Here is a 27,354-nt window from a genome sequence, read left to right as displayed (position 1 = left end):
AGGGGAGGGGATGGGTATATACATACATAATGAGTGTGATGCACACCAACTGGGGGATGGACACGCTTGAAGCTCTGACTCAAGGGGGGAGGAGGGAAAGGGCAATATACGTAACCTTAACATTTGTATCCCCATAATATGCTGAAAAATTAAATTAAAAAGGCAGAAGCTGAGGTATTTGTTCAAACATATTTTGTGACATATTAAGGTTGGTGCAAAAGTAATTGTGATTTTGAATCATGAAATTTAAATCATTATAATTAGGCCCAAACACGTTTTCATTAATCAAAATAGGAATCGTTACAATCAACACATTTTTGCCAATAAGAAAGAAGTTTGTTTATTCCTGTGGCGTAAAAATCTATGCTTCGGGATTCCAAGAACTCTTGGAAAGAATTTTCTGCATCCTGCTGGTTGTGGAAGAGTTTTCCCTGCAAAACGCTGTTGAGATGCTTGAAGAAGTGGGAGTCTGTTGGCAAGAGATCAAGTGAATACGGCGGATGAGGCAAAACTTCGTAGCTTAATTCGTTCAATTTTTGAAGTGTTGGTTGTGCAACGTGCAGTCGGCCCTTTCTGTTGACCGATGCCAGCTGCAGGCGTGGCAGTTTTCAGTGTGTCTCATCGATTTGCTGAGCATGTTTCTCAGATGTCCTGGTTTCACCAGGATTCAGAAAGCTGCAGTGGATCAGACCGGCAGCAGACCACCAAACAGTGATCATGACGTTTTTGTGGTGCAAGTTTGGCTTTGGGAAGTGCTTTGGAGCTGCTTCTCGGTCCAACCACTGAGCGGTTGTCATCGGTTGTCATATACAATCCACTTTTCGTCACACGTCACAAATGGTTCATTGTTGCATACAATAAGATGACACTTCAAAATGATGATTTTTCTGATTTGTGGTCAGCTCATGAGGCACCCACTTAGTGAGCTTTTTCACCTTTCCAATTTGCTTCAAATGCCTAATGACTGTAGAATGGTCGACCTTGAGTTTTTCAGCAACTTCTCGTGTAGTTGCAAGAGGATCAGCTTCGATGGTTGCTCTCAATGGGTCGTTGTCAACTTCCGATGGCCACTGCGCTTCTCATCTTCAAGGCTCTCCTCCCCTTTGCGAAACTTCTTGCCCCCCCACTGCATAGTCGTTAGCAGTTCCTGGGCCAAATGCATCGTGGACGTTGCGACTTGTCTCTGCTGCTTTACGACCCATTTTGAACGCGAATAAGAAAATCCCTCAAATTTGCTTTTTGTATAACATCATTTCCATAGTCTAAAATAAGCATCAAATAAACAGCTAATAATAAGTCATTAGCAAAACAAATAAAACAAGAAATTCATACTAAAATGATGTATGACATGACCACATGTATTTAAGAATGTATTCCAGTATCAAAGAGCAAATGTCAAAAAATGCTAAAACTGCAATTACTTTTGCACCGACCCACTATCTGGGGGACTTAGACTTTGAAAAAAGCAGCGGTCACTCTGGGGTCCCTGGAGCGGTAGCTGCTGGGCCTCCCACAACCAAAGGTACAGCCCTGACTCTTTAGGTGCAACCCAGGAGTCTGCAACGGCTCCCAGGCACCACGAAACGGCCCGGGAGACGCTGCGCACAGACGCACGTGTACGAGTGGTGTCCCTGACTGGGAGGGAGGGACGCAGGCTTCTCAGGCCGGCAGATAAGGCCAGTACGGGACACGGCACTAAGCCCGCGTCCATGGGACGGGCAGGGAGTCTGTGAACCAGCTCCCCGAGCCATGGGCCGGGAAAGAGCACCAACGCCCTGGGTGGGGCCCCACGGCCGTCCCCTTTGGAGGCTCTGGGAGCTTCTCAGCCCCACGGCCCTGCTCGCACTCAGGAACTCCGGGCCTTCAAGGCAGGGGTCTGGGCAGGAGCAGGCACTGCCTGCGTGACCTCAGACAGGCCCCTCAACTCTGTGGCCCTCCATGTCCTCTTCCAAGTCAGGGCTGCGCTGCCTACCCCCGCGTGGGGCGGTGTGGGGCCGGCCTGGCAGGTTAGGCAGCTCTCGCCCTGGGGGCGCCGCCCCCCCCTGGCTCCGCCCTCACCGGACGGCGGCGTGGCTGACCACCCTCCCTCCACGCGTCCGTAAGCGTGGCCCTCTCTCCAGTGCCCTGAAATTCCTTGGGGAAATCACGAACCCCTCAATTTCCTCACTTAAAAAACTGAAATGATAATTTCAGCAGCCTGTACCAACATGCCACTCCGGAACGGGACGAAACGTGTGCGGAAGCCCCCGAGCGGCGTGCGGCGTGACGCGGGCGCGAAGCGCAGCGGCGGTGTCGTGCGGCGTGACGCGGGCGCGAAGCGCAGCGGCGGTGTCGTGCGGCGTGACGCGGGCGTGAAGCGCAGCGGCGGTGTCGTGCGGCGTGAGCGAGCGTGAAGCGCAGCGGCGGTGTCGTGCGGCGTGACGCGGGCGTGAAGCGCAGCGGCGGTGTCGTGCGGCGTGACGCGAGCGTGAAGCGCAGCGGCGGTGTCGTGCGGCGTGACGCGAGCGCGAAGCGCAGCGGCGGTGTCGTGCGGCGTGAGCGAGCGTGAAGCGCAGCGGCGGTGTCGTGCGGCGTGACGCGGGCGTGAAGCGCAGCGGCGGTGTCGTGCGGCGTGACGCGGGCGTGAAGCGCAGCGGCGGTGTCGTGCGGCGTGACGCGGGCGCGAAGCGCAGCGGCGGTGTCGTGCGGCGTGAGCGAGCGTGAAGCGCAGCGGCGGTGTCGTGCGGCGTGACGCGAGCGCGAAGCGCAGCGGCGGTGTCGTGCGGCGTGAGCGAGCGTGAAGCGCAGCGGCGGTGTCGTGCGGCGTGACGCGGGCGTGAAGCGCAGCGGCGGTGTCGTGCGGCGTGACGCGGGCGTGAAGCGCAGCGGCGGTGTCGTGCGGCGTGACGCGGGCGCGAAGCGCAGCGGCGGTGTCGTGCGGCGTGACGCGGGCGCGAAGCGCAGCGGCGGTGTCGTGCGGCGTGACGCGGGCGCGAAGCGCAGCGGCGGTGTCGTGCGGCGTGAGCGAGCGTGAAGCGCAGCGGCGGTTTCAGTGCCCGCAACCGAAGCCGGGCGGCGCGCAGCACATTAAATAGCTCGGATCTTCCTCCAGTTCCCGCCCAGGGGGCTTTTCTCGTGCTGTCTCAACAGCCGGTGAGGGAAAGACACTTACCTGACAGCGTGAGAAAAAGGAAAGCAGGTGTTTTGGCCTGGTGTTCTCTTTCCCTTCCAACTGAGCTGCTAGTTTTGCTCTGATTTTCTTGTCTGACGTGATCCCGGGTCGATGCCCTGCTCCTCGGTGGCGGAGGGACCGGCTGTGTCTGGGGACCCAGGGTCCGTCCGCCCGGCACCAAACAGCCGGGGTTCGCGGTCGCCAGGTGCCCAGGTGTGGGCGATTCCTCCCTCGGCCTCTTGGCACCACAGGAACTCAGCAAATCCCCTACTGCTCGGCGACAGTTTCCTGGGAGGCAAGAGAGGACGAGTTTCCTTGGGCCCCTGCCTGCATCCAGCCTGAAACTGAGGCTGTGAGGGGCTGGATTATTTTGCCCCACATCACACACCGAACGAGAGATGAGTCCAGAGTTCTGGGCCACACGCCACACCCAAGTGTCTGACCTGCCTGTGCCTTCCAGGGTGAGGCGACAGACCCGGCACCCCGGGAGTGGGGACCCGCTCAGGGGACGCGAAGGCCACAGCGGTCACACAGTGCCTGTGTGAAACGGCGGGATGTGGCGTCCGCAGTGTTAGGCTGCGTTTCAGTCTCACCGTTGGATTGGGAAAAGCCACCCTGTTTCTAGTCACCGCCTGCAGACTGTCCTGGTGTCACTTACCGCGGAGCCCAGTGCGGAATCACCCATCTGGGGTGTGGAGGCAGCCTCTGGGGGTCCAGGGCTGGGCCTGTCCAGACCCTCACGGCAGCGCCAACTGCGCCCGCTGAGGTCTGCTCGGCCCCTACGGCACCTTTGAAGGTTTTGTGGATTATTTTGCCCCACATCACACACCGAACGAGAGATGAGTCCAGAGTTCTGGGCCGGGAGGGAGCAGGCCCGAGCCCCACACTGAGGTCCCAGCGGTGCCTAGGGCGGGTGGACTGGCTCTTCCAGTCAAAGCCAGAAGCCCACTGAGCTGTCTCGACCAAACGGCAACCCCAGAACATTCCCACTGATAAGAAAAGTCGGGTAACCTCTGTGATGCTGAAAGCAGCGGATTCTTCCTCCTCCCGTTGCCAGCACTCCTGGAAGTATCTGAAATACAGGGCACTTCCTCTGCCACAGAGTTCTCTTAAGAAGGAAAACCAGTGAAAACCCTACATGACGCACGCCCCAAATGTTGAGTGCCTGTCTGTCTGCAGACCCTGGAGGTTGCCCTGTGACCTCACCTGCCAGGCGGTGCTTGTCCCCCCTCACCTCTCCTGCTCCCGGCCAGACTGGCAGCCGCAGTGGGGTTGCACCTGCTCCTCGGGGCACGTGTCCAGCTGTTCAGGGATGCCACCACAGCCCTGGTCCCAGCCTGTCCCGAGCCCGTCTTCCTCAGCTCGGGGGCTGTCTCTGTCCCGTCGCTTGGTGAAGGCTGGACAGGCCCCCCTTGCTCACCTGCCTCACCTGCCCGCAGAGCCGGTCTCTGTCCCTCCCTCCAGGAGAGACAAGCCACCTGCGGGTGAAGCCTCCTCCTTCACTTCCACTGGAGGTGGAAGAACCACAGAGAAAGGAGCTTCTCCTCTTAGAAGAGCGACAGTATCTTCTACCTCAGAAATGGGACATGTGGTCCCACCGGTGTCATTTCACCTGCTAAAACCACGGGGAAGACACTCCACACGGGGCTGTCCCCAGCCACCTGCAGTCACGTTCACCGAGCTCCCTGGCCCCTGAGTCGGGGCGCAGAGGAGAGCGTGAGGGTCCCTAGGGGAGGCTGGGGGCCGGGGGGGTCTCAGGCATGAGTGACAATGACGAAAACGCGGACGTGCAGAGAGCGGCAAGCTGAGCAGCGCCACCCGGGAGCCTCTGAGAGGCAGGCGGTGCCCTGGACCAGGCCGAAGCTGTTGGGCGCCAGGAGCAAACCGAGGAGAGCAAAGGGGGGACTGTTTCCACTCACGGTCTCCTCGGGCTCCACAGGGGACACCCAGGCTGCTCGGCCTGAAACTCCTCCAGACGCTGAAACTCCACAAGGGGGCTGCCTAGAGGACCCCGAACCAGCAACCCCAGCATGGAAGGAGGAGAAAACAAAGTGGGGCGGAAAATCCAGGCAGAGCCACACCTGGTGATGTTGGAACTCCCACAGGCTCTCGCGGTCGGGAAGCAGAATTTCCACAGAACCATTTGTCTGCGTGGGAGAACCGCTGACCCCAAGGAACTCACGGTTCTGCAGGCTGAACCCTTACTGCACCACATTTCTGTTCTCAAGGCCAGAAGCTGGGGTGCAGGGAGGTGGGGAGCCGGGTCTCTGCAGAATGCACTGACCCGCGGTGCCCAGGCCAGCCGCAGCCCTTCCTCGCAAAGACGCCCACGTGTGGACGCCGTGCTGTGCACAGCTCTGCCTGCGCCCGCAGTCTTCGCCCGTCCCTGCGAGGTGGACCCTGCTCAGCCAGGCCTGTGTCCACGGGGGGGCACGAGTGTCCCCTGGGGGCTGGGAACAGGGCGGCCGCGAGTCCCCATTTCACAAAGGACAAAGCTGAGTCCCAGGGCGGCTTAGTAATCAGCCCAAACCCCTCGGCTGGTGCGGCAGCCGACATTGCGTTATAGACCTACCAGCTAAAGTGAGATCGCCAAATGACACGTGCCAGGTGACGTTTGGGGCAGTCTCTACGGGTCGAGTTTAGCTGTCACACCCTCCACAGTGGTTTTAAGATGCGTCTGCAGACCCTTCGATGCCCCTCCCTCCGAGAGGCGGGGTCTGGCTCCTGCCTCGAGGGCAACACCTTGGACTCGCCGGCAACTGAGTGAAGCAGAGCAGACGGGTCACTCCCGAGAGTAGGTGACAGGAAAGCACGGTGTGCCCTCTGTGCCTGCTCTCACGGGCCACCCCTGTGAGGAACCGGCTGCCCTGCTGTGAGGGCCCTCGGGTGAGAAGACCCTGCCTGCAGCCGGCACCAGCCGGCCAGGCACGGCACTGGCGTGTTAGGGGCGGATCTCCAGCCAGCATCCAGCCCTGGGTCACACTCGCCACCAGCCGGCCAGGCGCGGCACTGGCGTGTTAGGGGCAGATCTCCAGCCAGCGTCCAGCCCCGGGTCACAGTCGGCTGAGCCTCCCAGGAGACCCTGAGCCAGGACCACACTTGGAGACTGTGTTTGAGAACAGCTGTTTGTTATTTTTAAGCCACTAAATCTGGGGGTGACTTGCCATGTATCCATATATAACTAAGACACCCACCTTTATTGGTCTCGTGACTGTCAGGAGGCATGACATTTAACTTGAATGCCGACTCCCTTTCAGGCACGTGGAGCTGCAGAACCGGCTAGCTGCTCCCCATCCTCAGTCCGAGGGGCCCAGAACAGCCCTCCCGCCCGGCGGGTTCTGCCGCACCTCTGACCTCTCGCCGGCGCCCGGACAGCCACCCTGCCCTGCAGCTGGGCTGCGCCGCGCACAGACGGGGCCCAGGCGGAGCAGACAGGACGCTGCGAGACTCACTTTCTGCCCAGGAGACCTGCTGAGTCCGGGGAGCAGGGCCTCTGCGGAAGCTCAGGGCCTCGCACAGAGCGAGCACCATGAGGGCCCCCATGGCCGCCCGGGCTCCAGGCCCTGCGGGGCGCCCTGTTTCCAGCTCGGGCAGGGCTGCGGGGAGGTGAGGCGGCTGCGGAGGGCACAGTGATGGGGCTTGGGCTCCCACGGGACGGGGACAGCCCGCTCACCCCCCACCTCCGCCTTCCACACACTCCGAGCTCCTCGTCCCTCCGCAGCGGCTCCGCGGGTGCCCTCCTCCCTCCAGGCGGGCGCAAGCCACCGCGGGTGGGAGCCACGGAGCTCGCCGCTCCCCGAGCGGAAAGGCATGGTCGGCTCCGCGGCCTGGGCTCTCCTCTGCCCACCCGGCCTCCCTGGCCGGGAGAGCCGCTGCCCGCCCAGCCACACGCATGCTGGGCACCAAGTAGGACCCGCGGCCCCGGCCCCGTGGCCCGGGCCGCCCTGTGCGCCTGCCCCGGGGCTGCGCGAGGGCCCCCCCAGGAAGGTCCCTCGGGCCAGGTTTACCCACCACCCACCACCTGCGTGTGCTCCAGTCTGTCACCTGCCACTCACGTCCACGTTCATCCATTACGTCACTCCACTACGGGTTACTGGGTTTCTCGCACACCAGGAAAGGAAAGGGAAGGAAAACAGCCACGTTTTAGACGCTGGATAGTCTAAGGAAGAGATCCGAACAAAAACACAAAAACAGCAAAACAGTGCAGACACTAAACGTCACTGTTCTCAGGAGGCGGAAATTATATTTCATCGACAGTACCCGGAAAAGCTTCGCGAGGAGGGAATTTCGTCCACTCGGCACAAACGTCTGAGCACACACTACATGCCGGGAGCCTCCGCACCTGGGACCAACCTGTCCAGCCTGTGTTGGGGAAACTTGGGGTGGCGAGGAGAGAGAGGATCCGCCTTCCGATTTTCCTCTCCAGAACCGCTGCCTCCCGTCCTGCCAGCGGGTGGCGCTGACCCTCCCTCGCGCCTCTTCAGGGGGCCGGTCGCACGCCGCCCTCTGGTCAGGGTCTGCGCAGGGCAGGCCTCACCCAGCCAGACCACAGCGGTGGAGCACGCCAGGGCAAACACACCAGCAAATAAAGGAAATAAAGGAACACCAGTGAGTGGCTGGATCAAGCCTAGCCTGAAGTCCCTTCACCGTTCCAGTTGGGTTTTTGTTGTCTGTAACCTACAAAGTCCTACAGACACAGGGAACAGAGGTGCTGAGTCAGGAGAGCAGAGGGAAAGCCCAGGAAGCCACAGATGGTTCCAGAAGATAAGCAAGCAGGAAGTGATAAGCCCAGAAGGGTAGATTTTTATCCCCATTGTGATAAGTCATTAAATGTAATCATAATAGCAGCTAATGTTTGGAATTACCGCTTATTAAGTGTCAGGTGCTATTTTAAGTTTTATACATTAATCAATCCACTTACTCTGGTGGACCAGACACGGTGTGACGTGCAGGCTGAGTGACCCGCCCTCGCCGACTCCTCCCCTTCGTGCTGCCGTTTGCAGCTTCCAGAGAAAGACAAGAGGCTAAGAGATCCTGATTTCACGGGCTTTCGGGTCAGACACAGCCTCTTCTACTTTCTCGCTGCTGCGACTTTGGGAAGGAGTGTGACCCGAGTCCCAGGTCTCCGCCTATGTGACCAAACAGAATTTCCGTCAGAAATAAGCCACAAACGCACTGGAAGAGTTCAGCGTCACGGGCTCCCGCACTCCGACCCCATCCCAGTCGCCGTGGGGACCGGGGGCCGCTGGGTCAGCGTTAAGCCCTGCACCTGCAGGCGACCTGCCGTGGCTGGCAACACCCAGGCCCAGACCGGGGGCAAACGACACCTCCCTCTCACCCGAGCAACCCTCCTCCCTGAGCCCCGGCTGTGGCCCCCCAGCCCAGGCTCCCCGACATGTGGCAGGCTTTGTCCCCGAACACGCCACTTCCAGCTGGATACAGGCATCGTGGGAACAGGGCTGCTCCGTGTGAATAGTCTGGGAACAGAGTCCAGGACACGCAGGGTCCACGGCAGGCTGGGAGGGCGCAGGGCTGCTCCGTGTGAACAGTCCGGGAGCAGAGTCCAGGACACGCAGGGTCCACGGCAGGCTGGGAGGGCGCAGGGCTGCTGCGTGTGAACAGTCCGGGAGCAGAGTCCAGGACACGCAGGGTCCACGGCAGGCTGGGTGGGCGCAGGGCTGCTGCGTGTGAACAGTCCGGGAGCAGAGTCCAGGACACGCAGGGTCCACGGCAGGCTGGGAGGGCGCAGGGCTGCTGCGTGTGAACAGTCCGGGAGCAGAGTCCAGGACACGCAGGGTCCACGGCAGGCTGGGTGGGCGCAGGGCTGCTGCGTGTGAACAGTCTGGGAGCAGAGTCCAGGACACGCAGGGTCCATGCCAGGCTGGGTGGGCGCAGGGCTGCTCCGTGTGAACAGTCCGGGAGCAGAGTCCAGGACACGCAGGGTCCACGCCAGGCTGGGAGGGGGCAGGGCTGCTGCGTGTGAACAGTCTGGGAGCAGAGTCCAGGACACGCAGGGTCCACGGCAGGCTGGGAGGGCGCAGGGCTCCTGCGTGTGAACAGTCCGGGAGCAGAGTCCAGGACACGCAGGGTCCACGGCAGGCTGGGAGGGTGCAGGGCTCCTGCGTGTGAACAGTCTGGGAGCAGAGTCCAGGACACGCAGGGTCCACGGCAGGCTGGGAGGGCGCAGGGCTGCTGCGTGTGAACAGTCTGGGAGCAGAGTCCAGGACACGCAGGGTCCACGGCAGGCTGGGAGGGCGCAGGGCTCCTGCGTGTGAACAGTCTGGGAGCAGAGTCCAGGACACGCAGGGTCCACGGCAGGCTGGGTGGGCGCAGGGCTGCTCCGTGTGAACAGTCCGGGAGCAGAGTCCAGGACACGCAGGGTCCACGGCAGGCTGGGTGGGTGCAGGGCTGCTGCGTGTGAACAGTCTGGGAGCAGAGTCCAGGACACGCAGGGTCCACGGCAGGCTGGGAGGGCGCAGGGCTGCTCCGTGTGAACAGTCCGGGAGCAGAGTCCAGGACACGCAGGGTCCACGGCAGGCTGGGAGGGCGCAGGGCTGCTCCGTGTGAACAGTCTGGGAGCAGAGTCCAGGACACGCAGGGTCCACGGCAGGCTGGGAGGGCGCAGGGCTCCTGCGTGTGAACAGTCTGGGAGCAGAGTCCAGGACACGCAGGGTCCACGGCAGGCTGGGAGGGTGCAGGGCTGCTCTGTGTGAATAGTCTGGGAGCAGAGTCCAGGACACACAGGGTCCACGGCAGGCTGGGAGGGCGCAGGGCTGCTGCGTGTGAACAGTCTGGGAGCAGAGTCCAGGACACGCAGGGTCCACGGCAGGCTGGGAGGGCGCAGGGCTGCTCCGTGTGAACAGTCCGGGAGCTGAGTCCAGGACACGCAGGGTCCACGGCAGGCTGGGAGGGCGCAGGGCTGCTCCGTGTGAACAGTCTGGGAGCAGAGTCCAGGACACGCAGGGTCCACGGCAGGCTGGGAGGGTGCAGGGCTCCTGCGTGTGAACAGTCTGGGAGCAGAGTCCAGGACACGCAGGGTCCACGGCAGGCTGGGTGGGCGCAGGGCTCCTGCGTGTGAACAGTCCGGGAGCAGAGTCCAGGACACGCAGGGTCCACGCCAGGCTGAGAGGGTGCAGGGCTGCTGCATGTGAACAGTCCGGGAGCAGAGTCCAGGACACGCAGGGTCCACGGCAGGCTGGGAGGGCACAGGGCTCCTGCGTGTGAACAGTCTGGGAGCAGAGTCCAGGACACGCAGGGTCCACGGCAGGCTGGGTGGGCGCAGGGCTGCTGCGTGTGAACAGTCTGGGAGCAGAGTCCAGGACACGCAGGGTCCACGGCAGGCTGGGTGGGCGCAGGGCTGCTGCGTGTGAACAGTCTGGGAGCAGAGTCCAGGACACGCACGGTCTGTGGGGTGTGGACCCGAGACAGAGAGGGGAGGACGCAGGGCACACGGAGGCTACACGCCGACAGCCTGAGTCTGGGCACCGGCGCGGGAGAGCAGGGCCTGCCAAGCTCACATGTCTTCAGAGCGGCCTGGGGACCCCTGGTGTGCCCCCCTCGTTGGCACCAGGCCCCAGGGAGCGGCACAGCAGGGAAGGTGTGGGGTGTGGACCCACCACGCCCAACACGGGGTCCGCAGAAAGGCCCCTTCCCACCGCCGGGCCGGAGCCCTGCAGCCCCCAGACCCCAGCAAGGCGGCCCTCCCTGTAGGACCCAGAGTCCTCGCACCTCCTGTCCTGTTGGTTCTCTGACCTGGGGTTCTCTGTCAAGGGCCACAGCGCCCGCAAGGCACCGGCCCCAGCGAGGACAGTGGCGTGCCCAGAGCAGCTGTCGTGCCAGGGTGTGGGCTCTGGGAGAGAGGGTCCCTTCTGGTCTCTGGGCCTTCTCCTCGCCCCCCCAGCCCGGCCCCGAGTCTGACGCCTGCCCTGGCCCTCCTGCCCTGGCCTGGGAGCTCCCGGCTCTCGGCTTGCACTTCCCGTCTCCTGGTCCGGCCTTGCCTCCTCCTCGTCCTCGCAGACTCCCGCACGGTGAGGAGTCAAAGTCCCCAGACGCAGTGTGGGCTGAGGAGCCCAGGCCCAGAGACCAGAGACAACCGTGCACATCTCGCAGCCCCGCGCCGAAGGCGCCTGTGTAGACAGGTGGGGCTGGGCCCTGCACCTGCTCTGAGCACCATAGCACCGAGCCCATCCGTCCCAGCGAGCGAAGCAGGAAGGCTTGCCCACTCGAGCCAGCAGACAGGTGCTGGCAAAACAGGACAGTGGTGGTCTCTCTGAGGAGGTGGCCTTCCCAAAAGCCCAAGTGGGGGGCCCTTCCCGAAGCAGGAGTCTGTCCAGGACCCCAGACAGGAGGCAGGAGCCAGCCCGCCCTCCCATCCCCGTCTTCTGCCCAAGCCACACAAGCTAGTGTCCCAGGGCCTGGGGGGCCCACGTCACGCCCCCCACCGGGGCATGGCTTCCTGCTGGCTGAGGGCAGCAGGACGGAGGCCAGGCAGGAGAGGGTGGGGCTCTCCCCAGAGCCAGCACGGGCGCCGCGCTGAGGCCGGCCCTGGCGCCACGGAGCTGCCTCCGCCACAGAGAAGGCCGTGCGGGATGAGACGGGTGGGCTGGCCGTGCGGACTCCCCCTGGGCAGGCGATGGATCAGCGTTATCAGCGCGCCGACTGAAGAGAGCAGGGAATGGAGACTGTGACCGGCGCCTGAAGGCAGCGCCCGCTGCGCGGAGCCTGCAGAGCTCAAACAAGTGACGGGCTCGCGGACAGCAGGAAACAGCAGGACGCGGAGACGCGTGTTTTAGGGACAGGGGCTGATGGAAGCCTTCCCATAAAAGAAACAAGCCCAGAAGTCGTAAAGGAAGAGACTGGCAGATTCTATCACATGGACACTTAGAACTGTTCTGTGAGAAAAGCCCACATAAATGAGGTCTAAAAAAAGTGTCTACTAGAATAAAATATTTGCAAAGTATTTGAGGTAAAGAATTAATCTGTATAACATGTAAATAAATTATTCGGGTTGATAGGAAAAGACAACTCAATAGGAAAATGGGCAAATACAATACAGGCAATTCACAGAAGACAGACAAAATTCAAATACATACATATACACACATGGCCGGGCACAGCGGCTCTTTGAGAGGTGAGGTAGGAGGATCGCTTGAGGCCTGGAGTGTGAGACCAGCCTGGGCAACAAAGTGAGATCCTGTCTCTACAGAATTTTTTTTTAAAAATTAGCCAGGTGTGATGGTGCAAGCCTGTAGTCCCAGCTACCAGGGAGGCTGAGGCAGGAGGATCCCTTGCGCCCAGGAGTTGGAGGTTGCAGTGAGCTAGGCTGACGCCACAGCACTCCACCTGGGGCAATGAAGCAAGACTCTGTCTAAAAACAACAGCAGCAATTGCTCTGCTGGCCTGTGGAGAGTGGATGGGACTGCAAGTTGCTGGGGTCTCCATGCTTGAGACCAGGGTCTGAACCAGGAACTAAGAAGGGATGGAGACAGGGAAGAGGAAACGGGTTTAATAACTCCCAGGGCTGTTTTAGGACAAGAATACAAAGATAGATGTGGTTCCTCCCTAGAAACTGGGGTCTTTTTCATGGGCGTCTGGGTGGATCTTCTCATCCAGACAACCAGTAGGAAAACAGTAACTTACACAAGATGTGGAAAGTAGGCACCCAGGGCTAGGATTTCATAGTCTGAGTTCAAATACTAAGATATTTAAACACCAAATATAAGCAAAGATTGCGTGATGAAACATCTGATCCCAAATTAACTGGCTGGGACTGGGGATGGGTCACAGACAACACAGAAACGCAGCGTCTGGGGCGGGCTCAGCCACCCACAGCAACACCAAGGAATTCTGTCATGGCCGGCACTGCGCTCCCTTTACCCTTCTTTTAAGAACTTAGCTAGACCTGGTTTGTTTACCTCCTTGGAAATTAGGGCCCCAGAGAGAGAAAAGCCTCCACGTCCATCCCAAAGCCAGGACCGGCTTTCGTCCTGGAGGAAGGGGGGCCGAGGACACCACGCGGCGCTTTCCGGCGTCCTCCACACAGTAGGCGTCACGCGCCTGGCAGCTCCTCCCTCAAAGGCATCCCCAGGTCCGTCCTCCACGCAGGAGGGCTGAGGGGACCCTGCGGCGAGACCGCGACGGGAGCCCCGGGCCGGGCTGTGGGAGGCCCGCGGCGTCCGAAGTTCCTGGGCGGAGCCCGCCTGGTGGGGCCGTGGGGCGGGAACCGCCCGAGTCTCTGGGGACAGGGCGTGGGTGGCCATGCACAGCGAGAGAGCAGGTGCCTCGCGTCTCCGCCAGGGCCCAGAGCCTCCGCGGACACCCCCACAGCCGTTTTCCGGCAGCTTCTTTGCCTTTATAGGCTGAGAACAATGTCTATGTTTTTCTTACTTAAAAACTAGTACATATTACTAAAAAGAAAAAACCAACCCCCAATCCCATCAGCCGCAGCGGCTTTAACACTTTCAATGTTTTGACGCATTTCTTTCCAGTTCGCTGTGTGTGTTGTTTCTTGTACGTAATTTCGTGTTTCACAAAATCAACCAAACCAAACGTGCTGTTTGTGACCTGGTTTTCAAATGTAGCGGTGCTGCCAAGGGGACATTGTACTCTGTGCCAATTACAAATCTGGACCACTGAGGCTGGAATACCTGCCAGGTTGGACTGTACCTGCGTGGTCACCATGTTTCGGATATTCTGAAATGGTTCTGAATCTAAATTGTGCTCTACGTGTATTTTTTAAAGTACATCATTAAATGTGATTTAGTATTGACAACTTCATAAGTGTTCTCACATAAGCCGGTTCACAGGTCAGAAAACCCAGCGTTGGGGTCTGAAAATGTGGCCATCACATCGTGTGGGGTCATTGACGAAACTTTGCACATGTAGAATTTTAACTGCAAAACAGAGTCAGAGGATGAGAAAAGCAGTTCCCAGATCTCAGGGCTGTTTGCAGCAAAGTGACCCCAAGGGACCTCGGGGGGTGGCCGGGGCTGAGGCTTGAGGAGGCCAGACCAGGGCCAAGCCGACCAGGCCCGCAGGCGGTGGGCAGCTGCAAGCAGCGCCCTGCCCTCTGGCAGCTGCTGTCCCCAAGCTCAGAGAACAAATGCTCCGTGTGGAGACCGAGCTCCCGCTGGGAGGGAGGAGATGCTAGCTCCGCAGTTCCTCCAACTTTTTACTGGGAATTCTTTTTATCTTTTCCACCCCTCCCCTTACCCCACCTGTGTTTGGAAGGTTTTTCCTACAAAACTGCATTTAGTAGCAATGAATTCCTCAAGAATCAGAGACATTCATAGCTGCCAGCCAAAGTTTCAGTCACAAGAAACCACTGACTCCATTTAATTCATTATTTAACAAACACTTATTAAGCAACAACGGTAGCCATGGAGCTGGCGCAGGGGGACGTGGTGAGGCTCCCCCACAACAGGCAGAGGTTAGGGAGCGGGAGGTGTGGGGGAGCCCGAGCTTCCCACAGAGGCGCCCCTGAGCCCGCCTTAAAGGACAAGGCCGAGTTTCCAGGCTGACGGGTGGGGTGGGGTGTTGTGTTGCCATCTGTCTCCCCGCGAGGAAGCCGCTGCGCGGGAGGCCACATGGGGAGGCAGAGATGAGCGGGCCTGCCTCTCTGCCTGCGGCAGCTCCGCAGGACTCTGGGCAGCATGAGCAGCGCCGTGTTGCCAGAAAAGCGCGGACGGAGACCAGGTGAGGGGAGGGAACCTCTCCTGAGAGGGACAGGCGCCTGCCCGAGGGGCCGTGGCCGTGGCGACACGGCAGTCTGGGCCGTGGCGACTCGGCAGTCTGGGCCGTGGCGACTCTGCAGTCTGGGCCGTGGAGATGGCGCAGCCGAGGACTGCCTGGCGCACCTTGGCCACGAGAGTGTGCGGCTGAGGATGCCAGGGCGGCGGCACGGCCGTCCTGCAGGCAAAGACACGGTGCGCCGCCTCAGTCCCCGCTCCTGTTTCTCGTGACTCTTCTTAGTCTCCAAAATACCACTGCCAACTCCCTTCTAACCTGATTATCCGGTAAATGTCCGAGGGCTCCTTGGAAAACCCAGGGTTCCCCTTGGCACCCAACCCGCCTCTCTGCTGGAGGGCCCAGCTGCGGCTCGTTCTGGTGGAAATTCACGTGGATTCTGTCCCAGTCCGAACCCGGTCTTAGGTCTTCCTTCGCTGGGTCTGTGGCCCGTGCGCCTGTCACCGCTGCGCTTCTCCACGGCAGGGGCAGGAGCTGTGGCTGCCACCGCAGCGCTCGCCTGGAACACTGTCCCTGTGGGCCCTGCTCTGGAACGTGGTCACGGAGGAAATTGAGTTGAACAGGCTTTTCCTTTTCTGGGCAATTCTTTGAGATGAAATCTGCTGCAGAAGGCAAGGCGCTTAGTTTCTTCCTAGAAACCGACGTCGCCTGGGCAGCATGTGGCAGTGGCAATAGGGGACATCCCTGGCGTGGCCGCGGCGCCCCACGCGGGTGCAGCACGCTCCGCCCTTCCCCAGGTGGAGGCAAGAAGACACTCTTGGAACTTAAAGACAGCTTAGTCTTGCACAGTGAGAGGACAGCACGTCACGCTCCAGACGACTCTCGGGGGCCTGGACGAGACACATAAATAGGGCTTTTGGGCCGGCTTGTGGGAGGCTGTAACGGGAAGCTCGGGACCTCCGGGCTATTTCGAGGCCGGAGTCTTGCAGGACCCTCTGTCTCCCATAACCGCTCCTTGGCACCCCTCTCAGAGACAAGCCGCTGGCCCCGACTCCGGGCGGCCTTCTCGAGTCCTCTCCTTTTAAGGCCACCGGGACGGGAGCCCCTCGCGGGAGCAGGAGGCAGCTGTGGGGTGTGTGAGTCAGCGCCTGACTCTTCCGTGCGAGGAGCCTGACTCTGGGGTTCCTGAAAGGGAGCCTGGGCCACCTGAGCCTGCCCAGGAGACGCCGCAGTCACACCGCGCCGCTGCCGCGGGCCCAGGCCGAGCCATCTGTGCACGCGGAACACGGCGGCACTGCGCGGACTTTCAGCTGGTGGGTTAAATGTGGCTCGCAGCTGTCGCTGAAGCACACGCCCCGAAATAGCCGCACGCCGCAGCAAGGACAGACAGAGGGACAACGAGACTGGCGGCCTGGCATCAGCACTGCCATCCTCGACGAAGCATGCAGAGCGGGCTGCCGGCCAGCAACGGCAGCACACGGAGTGCCAGTACAGGGCGCAGTTGACAGCAATCACAAGCACAGGCAAAAAGTCCCTCGGTTAATGGACCAGATAGTCTGGAAAATTTGTTATTTGAAAAAGCAAATGATATTTTTGTTATTATCACAGAGCAGGACAACATGACAGAATAGAAACCTGTTTTGTTTTTGTTTTTAAACAAACAACAAACAACACTTAGAAGGAAAATGCATTGCCTTGAAGGAGAAGCCAAAAACCTGTGGGCTTCCTGCTGGGGCAGCAGACGGTCCGGTGTGAGGGGCCCCAGTCCGGGAACTGCCCACGCGGGGGCCAGGCGCCCGCCCTCCAGGCAGAAGGGGTCCCACGTGAGCCACAGCCTCACGTCCTGCCCACCTCTAGTCTATGCTTCTGATCTAAAAAAGGTTTGTGGGTTTTTTTTAGAAACTGAACTTTATCTCACATTGGCATAAATTAAAAAATCAATCATACTTGGAGATATGTCATATCATAAAAAGATCTCTATCACAATGTGAGTAGAAACAGGTCTAACCTGCTCCTCTAAGCAACCCTAAGACTTATGTGAACTTAGGGTGTGTCGGTGGCACCTGTAGTCCCAGCTATTCGGGAGGCTAAGGCAGGAGGATCGCTGGAGCCCGGAGCTGGAGGCTGCAGTGAGCTGCCACTGCCAGTGCCAGTGATGATGCCACTGCGCTCTGGCCTGGGTGACAGTGAGACCCTGCCTCAAAATAAATAACTAACTAAACAAAAGAAGGAACAAGCTGTAACCGCCAAGAGCAGAGCAGGGAGCGCACAGGCAGGGGCGGTGTGCTGTGTGTTTCAAGGCAGCTGGGGGGAGGACAGGGAGACGGGAAGTGCTGGAGGAACAGACGCCTGACTTGACCACTGCACCTACACGGGTTGCAAACAGCAGGCGTGCCCCGAACACAGACAGGTGTTGCGTGTTAGTAAGGAATTGCAGTGCTGAGCATGTGGGCCCCCGAACACAAACAGGTGTTGCGTGTTAGTAAGGAATTGCGGTGCTGAGCATGTGGTGGGCCCGGAACACAGACAGGTGTTGCGTGTTAGTAAGGAATTGCAGTGCTGAGCATGCTGTGTGCCCCGAACACAGACAAGTGTTGTGTGTTAGTAAGAAATTGCGGTGCTGAGCATGTGGTGGGCCCAAACACACACAGGTGTTGCGTGTTAGTAAGGAATTGCAGTGCTGAGCATGTGGTGGGCCCCGAACACAGACAGGTGTTGTGTGTTAGTAAGGAATTGCAGTGCTGAGCATGTGGTGGGCCCAAACACAGACAGGTGTTGCGTGTTAGTAAGGAATTGCAGTGCTGAGCATGTGGTGGGCCCAAACACACACAGGTGTTGTGTGTTAGTAAGGAATTGCAGTGCTGAGCATGTGGTGGGCCCCGAACACAGACAGGTGTTGTATGTTAGTAAGGAATTGCAGTGCTGAGCATGTGGTGGGCCCAAACACAGACAGGTGTTGTATGTTAGTAAGGAATTGCAGTGCTGAGCATGTGGTGGGCCCAAACACAGACAGGTGTTGCGTGTTAGTAAGGAATTGCAGTGCTGAGCATGTGGTGGCCCCAAACACAGACAGGTGTTGTGTGTTAGTAAGGAATTGCAGTGCTGAGCATGTGGTGGGCCCCGAACACAGACAGGTGTTGTGTGTTAGTAAGGAATTGCAGTGCTGAGCATGTGGTGGGCCCCGAACACAGACAGGTGTTGTATGTTAGTAAGGAATTGCAGTGCTGAGCATGTGGTGGGCCCAAACACAGACAGGTGTTGTATGTTAGTAAGGAATTGCAGTGCTGAGCATGTGGTGGGCCCAAACACAGACAGGTGTTGCGTGTTAGTAAGGAATTGCAGTGCTGAGCATGTGGTGGGCCCAAACACACACAGGTGTTGCGTGTTTGTAAGGAATTGCAGTGCTGAGCATGTGGTGGCCCCAAACACAGACAGGTGTTGCGTGTTATTAAGGAATTGCAGTGCTGAGCATGTGGTGGGCCCCAAACACAGACAGGTGTTGCGTGTTAGTAAGGAATTGCAGTGCTGAGCATGTGGGCCTCAAACACAAAAAGGTGTTGCGTGTTAGTAAGGAATTGCAGTGCTGAGCATGTGGTGGACCCAAACACACACAGGTGTTGCGTGTTTGTAAGGAATTGCGGTGCTGAGCATGTGGTGGGCCCCGAACATAGACAGATGTTGCGTATTAGTAAGGAATTGCAGTGCTGAGCATGTGGTGGGCCCCAAACACAGACAGGTGTTGCGTGTTAGTAAGGAATTGCAGTGCTGAGCATGTGGTGGGCCCCGAACACAGACAGGTGTTGCGTATTAGTAAGGAATTGCAGTGCTGAGCATGTGGTGGGCCCCGAACACAGACAGGTGTTGCGTATTAGTAAGGAATTGCAGTGCTGAGCATGTGGTGGGCCCCAAACACAGACAGGTGTTGCGTATTAGTAAGGAATTGCAGTGCTGAGCATGTGGTGGGCCCCAAACACAGACAGGTGTTGCGTGTTAGTAAGGAATTGCAGTGCTGAGCATGTGGTGGCCCCAAACACAGACAGGTGTTGTGTGTTAGTAAGGAATTGCGGTGCTGAGCATGTGGTGGGCCCCGAACACAGACAGGTGTTGCGTATTAGTAAGGAATTGCAGTGCTGAGCATGTGGTGGCCCCAAACACAGACAGGTGTTGTGTGTTAGTAAGGAATTGCAGTGCTGAGCATGTGGTGGGCCCCGAACACAGACAGGTGTTGCGTGTTAGTAAGGAATTGTAGTGCTGAGCATGTGGTGGCCCCAAACACAGACAGGTGTTGTGTGTTAGTAAGGAATTGCGGTGCTGAGCATGTGGTGGGCCCCGAACACAGACAGGTGTCGTGTGTTAGTAAGGAATTGCAGTGCTGAGCATGTGGTGGGCCCAAACACAGACAGGTGTTGTATGTTAGTAAGGAATTGCAGTGCTGAGCATGTGGTGGACCCAAACACAGACAGGTGTTGCGTGTTAGTAAGGAATTGCAGTGCTGAGCATGTGGGCCTCAAACACAGACAGGTGTTGCGTGTTTGTAAGGAATTGCAGTGCTGAGCATGTGGTGGGCCCAAACACACACAGGTGTTGCGTGTTAGTAAGGAATTGCAGTGCTGAGCATGTGGGCCCCAAACACAGACAGGTGTTGCGTGTTAGTAAGGAATTGTGGTGCTGAGCATGCTGTGTGCCCCGAACACAGACAGGTGTTGCGTGTTAGTAAGGAATTGTAGTGCTGAGCATGTGGTGGGCCCCGAACACAGACAGGTGTTGTGTGTTAGTAAGGAATTGCAGTGCTGAGCATGTGGTGGGCCCAAACACAGACAAGTGTTGCGTGTTAGTAAGGAATTGCAGTGCTGAACATGTGATGGGCCCAAACACTGACAGGTGTTGCGTGTTAGTAAGGAATTGCAGTGCTGAGCATGTGGTGGGCCCAAACACACACAGGTGTTGCGTGTTAGTAAGGAATTGCAGTGCTGAGCATGTGGTGGGCCCAAACACTGACAGGTGTTGCGTGTTAGTAAGGAATTGCAGTGCTGAGCATGTGGTGGACCCAAACACAGACAGGTGTTGCGTATTAGTAAGGAATTGCAGTGCTGAGCATGTGGTGGGCCCCAAACACACAGGTGTTGTGTGTTAGTAAGGAATTGCAGTGCTGAGCATGTGGTGGGCCCAAACACACACAGGTGTTGCGTGTTAGTAAGGAATTGCGGTGCTGAGCATGTTGTGGGCCCCGAACACAGACAGGTGTTGCGTGTTAGTAAGGAATTGTGGTGCTGAGCATGTGGTGGGCCCTAACACACACAGGTGTTGCGTGTTTGTAAGGAATTGCGGTGCTGAGCATGTTGTGGGCCCCAAACACAGACAGGTGTTGAGTGTTAGTAAGGAATTGCAGTGCTGAGCATGTTGTGGGCCCCGAACACAGACAGGTGTTGCGTGTTAGTAAGGAATTGTGATGCTGAGCATGTGGTGGCCTCTCCCGCGACAGACTGAACACGTTCAGCAGCCACACGTTCTCTGCTCTGAAACTCCAGGCTCACTTTTCTCACAGATTTATGAGGGGCGCAGAACAACACAAACCTGTCACAGTGAAGAGAACGTAAATACGCCCCAAACCCACGCCTACCTGCTGGCGAGTCTCGACTGGCAATTGTTTCCTTCAGATCTGTGCGAGTGCGAGAGTGAGCGAGCTCGTCCCGCCTTTAGCCTTCGCGCCCTGGACGCCGGCACCCCCGCGGCTCCCACCAGGATAAAGACGGCGTCGGGCGTCCCCACTAGGTCTCTCTTAGTTTTTGCATGGGAACATATTGGCCGTAAGCATTTTTTAGGCCAATATTTTTGAGTGAAATGCCACGCCTTCAACACCCTTTGCTTTATCAGAATGTTGCAACGTGCGCTAATAAAGGTTAAAACTTTTCACCTCATGAACCTGCGAGGACCCGGAACGTTCCGCGGCTTGTCCAGACCACCCAGGGGCTCTGCACACAGCTGTCTGAGACGTCAAGGGTCTTTGCTAATTATGCAGCTTCATAACCTAACGGATCGATGGGCACGTTCCCAGCATGGCCGCAGTCTCGGCCGCAGTGCGCTGCGCGTTGCCGGCGTGGCTCCAGCAAACCGACCCTCCTGCCGGCCGCGGCCAAACGCTCAGGGAGCGGCGGTTCCTCAGGAGGTGAGCCCGTGCGTCTAGCGGCGGCAACGGGGCTGTGTGAAAGTGAAATTCTCTCAAACAGATTTTTGCCAACTCAAACTAAGTCAGCAGTGAGGTTTCTTTCATTAAGTTGATTGCTAGATTGCAGCCACAATCAAAACAAAATATCAGTTGAAGTTTGGTTGGTTCTTTTGAAATCATGCAAAAATTTAAGGAGAGTTATTAAATATAGACTTCTAAATGTACAAAGTTTTGTCCTGAAATTTAAAAAAATGATAAAAGTCTACCATAAGCCTATGAAATTAACCACACATACTGGGCCATTATTAATTTGGATGCATTTATTTCACGTCGTCATAGTCACGTTTTTACATACCTGTCGTTGCTGTGTCCGGCCTTGTCTGCTTTTGATTTCCATTGACTGTTCTGCTCTAATATTCCGCCACGGTCTTCGTAGTCACCACGTAGCTGGAAAATATTCCATGTAGTGGCTATTTCATTAACTACTTAGCCATTTCCCAGTTGTTATTTAAAGAATTTAAAAATGGCTAGGCGCGGTGGCTCACGCCTGTAATCCTAGCACTCTGGGAGGCCAAGGCGGGAGGATCACTCAAGGTCAGGAGTTCGAAACCAGCCTGAGCAAGAGTGAGACTGTGTCTCTACTAAAAATAGAAATAAATTAATTGGCCAAATAAATTAATTGGCCAACAAAAAATATATAGAAAAAATTAGCCGGGCATGGTGGCGCATGCCTGCAGTCCCAGCTACTCGGGAGGCTGAGGCAGGAGGATCGCTTGAGGTTGCTGTGAGCTAGGCTGACGCCACGGCACTCTAGCCCGGGCAACACACTGAGACTCTGACTCAAAAAAACCCAGAATTTAGAACTTAAACACACTGTGGTGAGGAGGCTCCGCAGATTTCAACCCCCTGTGCGGCGTGTCCGCAGCAGCTCTGCTGCCATAGAATGGCTTTGGGGTCAGGGTTTCAGCCGCAGCCTGACGCACAAGTAAGGTCTTTGGTCTAGAAAGGGTGGAAGCACCTTCTCACCTGGGCGTCTGCGGGAAGCCCTCCCCGCTGCGACCCGGCCCCCAGCTCCCTCCCTCCAACGCCCTCCCTCCCCACACGGCGCCTCCCACTGCCACTCCGCTGCTGCGCATGTCGCTTTGCCACCTGGCTGCCCATGGTGGCAGGACACGAGCACCCTGAGGGGAGGACTGGCCTGTCGCGCTCGCTGTGTCCCCAGGCCTGGCACCGAGCCGCCGAGACTCCTGCACCCGGCTGTCCCGGTGCAGCCCCTCCGTGACTGAAGCACACGCCCGCCCCTCTCCCCCTCCGGGTCCTGGGGGGCCTGTCTGCTTCTCCCCCAGAGAGCAGCGGTTTCTCGTGGTCCCTGCTGTGTCCTCGGACTTGGAAAGTGCCTGGAGTGTAACCGGAGCTCAAAGAACACTGTTGAAAGAATGAATGCACGAGCACGCCGGGTGTCCAAATACAGTATTCTAACGCTACCCCTAAATGGGCAGCATAAACAAGCAGATTTCGATCTCTGGGAAATCATATTGCAGTGTCTAATGCTCTTGTGACACAGTGGCGCCAGGTTCGACCGTGCCTGTTCCCTGGCCCTCCAGAAAGGTGGCCGAGAGCTGCACAGGCCGCCCTGTCCCTGTCCTCGTTCTCAGCCTTCCGCTGGGTCCACGCCTTCTCTCAGCAGGGCTGACCTCAGTCGAATCTGTGAGCAGCTTTCAGGAAAAGTTCCTTGTGAGCAGTTGCACAGTTTCCTAGAAGTGCTTCCTTAAGGCTTTTGGAGCCGGGTGGTAGCAGGTCCTCTGCAGGTACTGCCTGAGCCACAGAAGGTTCCGGAGAATTTGCACACAGCACTTCCCAGGAAACTGAAAGAACAGGCCTGGTGCAGGCCCACGGATGACCTCTGCAGAAGCTGCCAATGTCCTGGGATGTTGTGAGTGAAAGTTCTTAAATGAAGAGGAAAAGTTTCAACTATCACAGACACTGTGGTCTCCTCACCTCCTAAGTCCCCCAGGGGCTCCCAACACTCCACTCTAAAAGCAAATGAAACTGTCCACTTGAGCAAGAGTAAAGAATGTAGAAGAAAATAGAATCCAGCTATAGCTCTTGAAATAGTTAAAAATAAATATTTAAAAAGAAAAAAATAAATAGGAACTCTTAAACAAGTCTATTATAAGTATTGGCATTTCAAGGACTGTCTTAAGTCAAATGTTTGTCAGACCGTGTGTGACAGCTTGTTCCAACCTTGGTTTAGGAAACGGTGTCACTATAACTACACTTTTCTTTTCTCCCTAGTTACGGCAGGTCTGCCTTGGACCCGACTGCCCTTCAGAGCAAAACAGAGAAACAGCAGAACGCGGGGGAGATGCATCTCACCTGCTCTAGCACCTGAGGGCAGCCCAGGCCAACTCCTGGTAAACCGAGAGGCACTGAACTAAATTAAACGTGAGGAAAACCAGTCTCTCCTTGCACTTTCACGGAGTTCGGCTGATTGAGCACGACTTGAGGTAAATGGCCTGCCCCCTGGGACCCAGAATGTCACTGATCGGAGATTTTACTTCATGACTTTGTGGCTATTTTTACTAATACCACCTACACAAATTTCTCACCCAAGAATCTCAATGGCATTTATCAACTTGGGTCCTTAGATCACCATAACATCAAGGTTCATTTGAAAGGAATTTACTGAAATACAAGAAATAAAAATAACTCAATAGTACAAAACGAAGAAAACCCAAAGAGAGAGAGACATACACAAGGAGTGTGAGAAAGAGACAGAGACAGAGAGGCATATGGGGGTGAGAGGAGAGAGACACAAGGGAGTAAGAGACATGGGGGTGAGAGACACAGAGGAGAGACAGAGAGAGAGATGGGGTGAGGGACAGAGAAAGAGAGAGATACAGGGGTGAGGGATACAGACAGAGAGAGTAGAATAAAACAGATACCAAGTCAATCACAGCTCTGCCACTCGCCAGCAGCCTGAACAGCATTTCAATGTATTCTCTAGTCATCAGTTTCCTGTTTACAAACGCATATGGCTCCAAAACATTCTGTGTTCTCACTTCTGTCTCCCTGAGCGGCCAGCAGCCCCCTCTCCTCTCCCACCTTCCTCTCCCCACCCTTCCTGCACTGCTACCCGTAAGTAACACACACCGAGGGCACCTCCTGTGCCGATTACGACCGGTTTGGCTGGGTTCATCTCCTCTGTCCCTTCCACTTTGAGGATGTGCTGAGGTGGGGTGGTGACAGGTGTCCTTCGTCCAGGTTACGAGACAGGATTTACCGCCAGGCTCAAGGCCCATCACAGGAGCACAGTGAAGTCTGAACACTCCGCCTGGCAGCCGGCGGTGGCCCTCACAGAGGCCGAGCGGCCAGACCGGGCGGGTCAACACTGCCATCTGGCGGCCTCGGGGAGAGTGACAGGGCACTCTGGCGTTCACTGCAGAATGAGGGGCCCTCGCTTTCCGGGGACCTCAGCCCACGCTGGCAGGGCCCCACTGCAGAAGAGGTCAGGCTGTTGGTCTGCTTGAGGACAAGTGGGGGGACGACACTTCCGGCCACCTATGCTATTCGGTTGGTGCAAAGGTAATTGCAGTGTTGGATTGTGAATTTTATACATTATAACTAGGCTCAAACACACCTTTATTAATCAAAATAGGAACCACTACAATCAACACATTTTTGCCAACAAGAAATAAATTTGTTTATTCCTAGAGCGTAAAAAGCTGTGCTTTGGGATTCGACAAACTCTTGGGAAGAATTTTTCTGCATCCTGCTGGTTGTGAAAGCATTTTCCCTGCAAAAAAGCTGTGGAGATGCTTGAAGAAGGGGGAGTCGGTTGGCGAGAGGTCAGGTGAATATGGCGGATGAGGCAAAACTTCATAGCTCAATTCGTTCAACTTTTTAAGCATTGGTTGTGCCACGGGCAGTTGGGTGTTGTCGTGGAGAAGAATCGGCCCTTTCTGTTGACCGACACCAGCGGCAGGCGTGGCAGTTTTCAGTGCGTCTCATCCATTTGCTGAGCATGTTGCTCAGATGTCCTGGTTTCGCCAGGATTCACAAAGCTGCAGTGGATCAGATCGGCAGCAGACCACCAAACAGTGACCATGACCTTTTCTGGTGCAAGTTTGGCTTTGGGAAGTGCTTTGGAGCTTCTTCTCAGTCCAACCACTGAGCTGGTCATTGCCGGTTGTCGTATAAAATCCACTTTTCAGCCGGGCGCAGTGGCTCACGCCTGTAATCCTAGCACTTTGGGAGGCTGAGGCGGGCGGATTGCTCAAGGTCAGGAGTTCGAAACCAGCCTGAGCAAGAGCAAGACCCCGTCTCTACTATAAATAGAAAGAAATTAATTGGCCAACTAATATATATATATATAAATTAGCCGGGCATGGTGGCGCATGCCTGTAGTCCCAGCTACTCGGGAGGCTGAGGCAGCAGGATTGCTTGAGCCCAGGAGTTTGAGGTTGCTGTGAGCTAGGCTGACGCCACGGCACTCACTCTAGCCTGGGCAACAAGCGAGACTCTGTCTCAAAAAAAAAAAAAAAAAAAAAAAAAATCCACTTTTCTTCACACATCACAATCTGATCCAGAAATGTTTCGCTGTTGTTGTGCCCAAGAAGAGGACACTTCAAAATGACGATTTTTTTGATTTGCAGTCAGCTCATGATGCACCCACTTACCGAGTTTTCTCACTTTTCTAATTTGCTTCAAATGCCAAACATAGGATGGTCGACGTTGAGTTCTTTGGCAACTTCTCGTGTAGTTGCAAGAGGATCAGCTTCGATGGTTGCTCTCAATGGGTCGTTGTCAACTTCCGATGGCCACTGTGCTCCTCATCTTCAAGGCTCTCGGCTCTGTTGCGAAACTTCTTGCCCCCCACTGCACTGCACGGTCGTTAGCAGTTCCTGGGCCAAATGCATCGTGGACGTTGCGAGTTGTCGCTGCTGCTTTACGACCCATTTTGAATGCGAATAAGAAAATCCCTCAAATTTGCTTTTTGTATAACATCATTTGCATAGTCTAAAATAAGCATCAAATAAACAGCAAGAATGTTATTAGCAAAAAAACATAAAGTGAGAAATGCACATTAAAATGACGTATAACATAACCACATTTAAGAATGTATTCCAATATCAAATGGCAAATTTCAACAATGCTAAAGCCGCAATTACTTTTGCATCAAGCTAGTACAAGTAGCCCTGTGTACCTCAACCCACACCCCCACTATTTCTTGAAAATTTTCTCATTACAGAAGAAATATTTTTCAAAGATAATTCACAAGCTCCAAGGAGCCACTCCGACAGAGAGAACAGCTTGGCAGATGAACATTCTAGAGTGGAGCCCACGCACACAAGGCCCCACAGGGACAGCGGTGCGGACGCCATGCAGCTGGGAGGCTCTCTTCATGGGAAGGCATTATCGTGCAGAGTTGCCACCTCAAGACCCACACAAATACACCTCCCTGTCTCGAGTAGAAAACAGGGTGGTAACAGATAAACCAACAGTGGTCCCGTGGGTGAAGCAAGACCCTCGTACCCTCTACCCCAGTGAGCACAACTTGATGGGGAGGCGCTTGTGCCCCCAACCCCGCTCCCCCAACATTCCACATCATCCACGGACACAGCTGCCACCCCCTCTGTAGAAGGGACAACTTAAAATAAAGGAACTTGAAGCTCCTTCCCAAGTTTAGACCCAGCCCTGCTGCTAATGACTCCAGAGGAGGGGTTGAAAGGAGTCTGAGTCACTCACAGACCCAAGGTTTCTCTCACAAGCAGAAGTAAGCAGCAGGATGGATTTTCAAAGGCTTTTAGAGCCTGCCATGTTCCAGACCTTGTGCCCAGAATGCTGGGCACACAAGAACACAAGTAGTGGGGGAGGGACAATATTTAAGAAATAACAATTGCACTAATAATTGCATTAACACCTAACATAAGCTGTAAGTATCAAGTGCATAGAAACTTGGAAGAAACTTATGAAATGTAGAATAGTTGGGAAAATCTCAGTAGAAAAAATAAAACTTAATCTGGACTTTAAAGGGTGTGATGTGTAAAGTTCAAGGGGACATTACAGGAAGTCAGATAATATTAACGGTTGAATCACTGAAGTAAGAGTGAGAACATCATACCCGTGTGGTGAGGCAGACCTGCTTGGACAGAGGGGTGTCCAAGAGGTGGGAAACTGGGTACGGGGCAGGGACCACCCATGTGGTGACTGGAAGCTGTCAGCCTTAAATAACGAGATTCAGAAATTACCATGAAGTACAGAGTTTATCTGAACACAAAGCCTGAGGATGGCTATGTGGAAATACCAAGTCCACAAGAACGGGGTCAGCCTTCCAAAGTAGAGAAGTTAG

General features: G+C 56.4%; 2 long non-coding RNA genes across 2 annotated transcripts; both read right to left on the bottom strand.

Annotated features, from left to right (window-relative positions):
• Positions 1-201: 201 nt before the first annotated feature.
• LOC109730855 (uncharacterized) lies at positions 202-3,947 on the bottom strand. The gene is made up of 3 exons (XR_012919193.1): positions 3,595-3,947; positions 3,152-3,439; positions 202-1,262 (listed from the first exon to the last, which is right to left on the bottom strand). It is a non-coding gene; the product is annotated as an uncharacterized LOC109730855 (long non-coding RNA).
• Positions 3,948-4,017: 70 nt separating this feature from the next.
• On the bottom strand, positions 4,018-7,787 carry LOC142870914 (uncharacterized). The gene is made up of 3 exons (XR_012919234.1): positions 7,505-7,787; positions 5,724-7,310; positions 4,018-5,537 (listed from the first exon to the last, which is right to left on the bottom strand). It is a non-coding gene; the product is annotated as an uncharacterized LOC142870914 (long non-coding RNA).
• Positions 7,788-27,354: the final 19,567 nt, after the last annotated feature.

Source organism: Microcebus murinus, chromosome 5, assembly GCF_040939455.1.
Source record: "Microcebus murinus isolate Inina chromosome 5, M.murinus_Inina_mat1.0, whole genome shotgun sequence".
NCBI lineage: Eukaryota > Metazoa > Chordata > Mammalia > Primates > Cheirogaleidae > Microcebus > Microcebus murinus.
The sequence above is the reverse complement of the archived record's forward strand: the minus strand, read 5'-3'. Positions and strand labels throughout refer to the sequence as shown.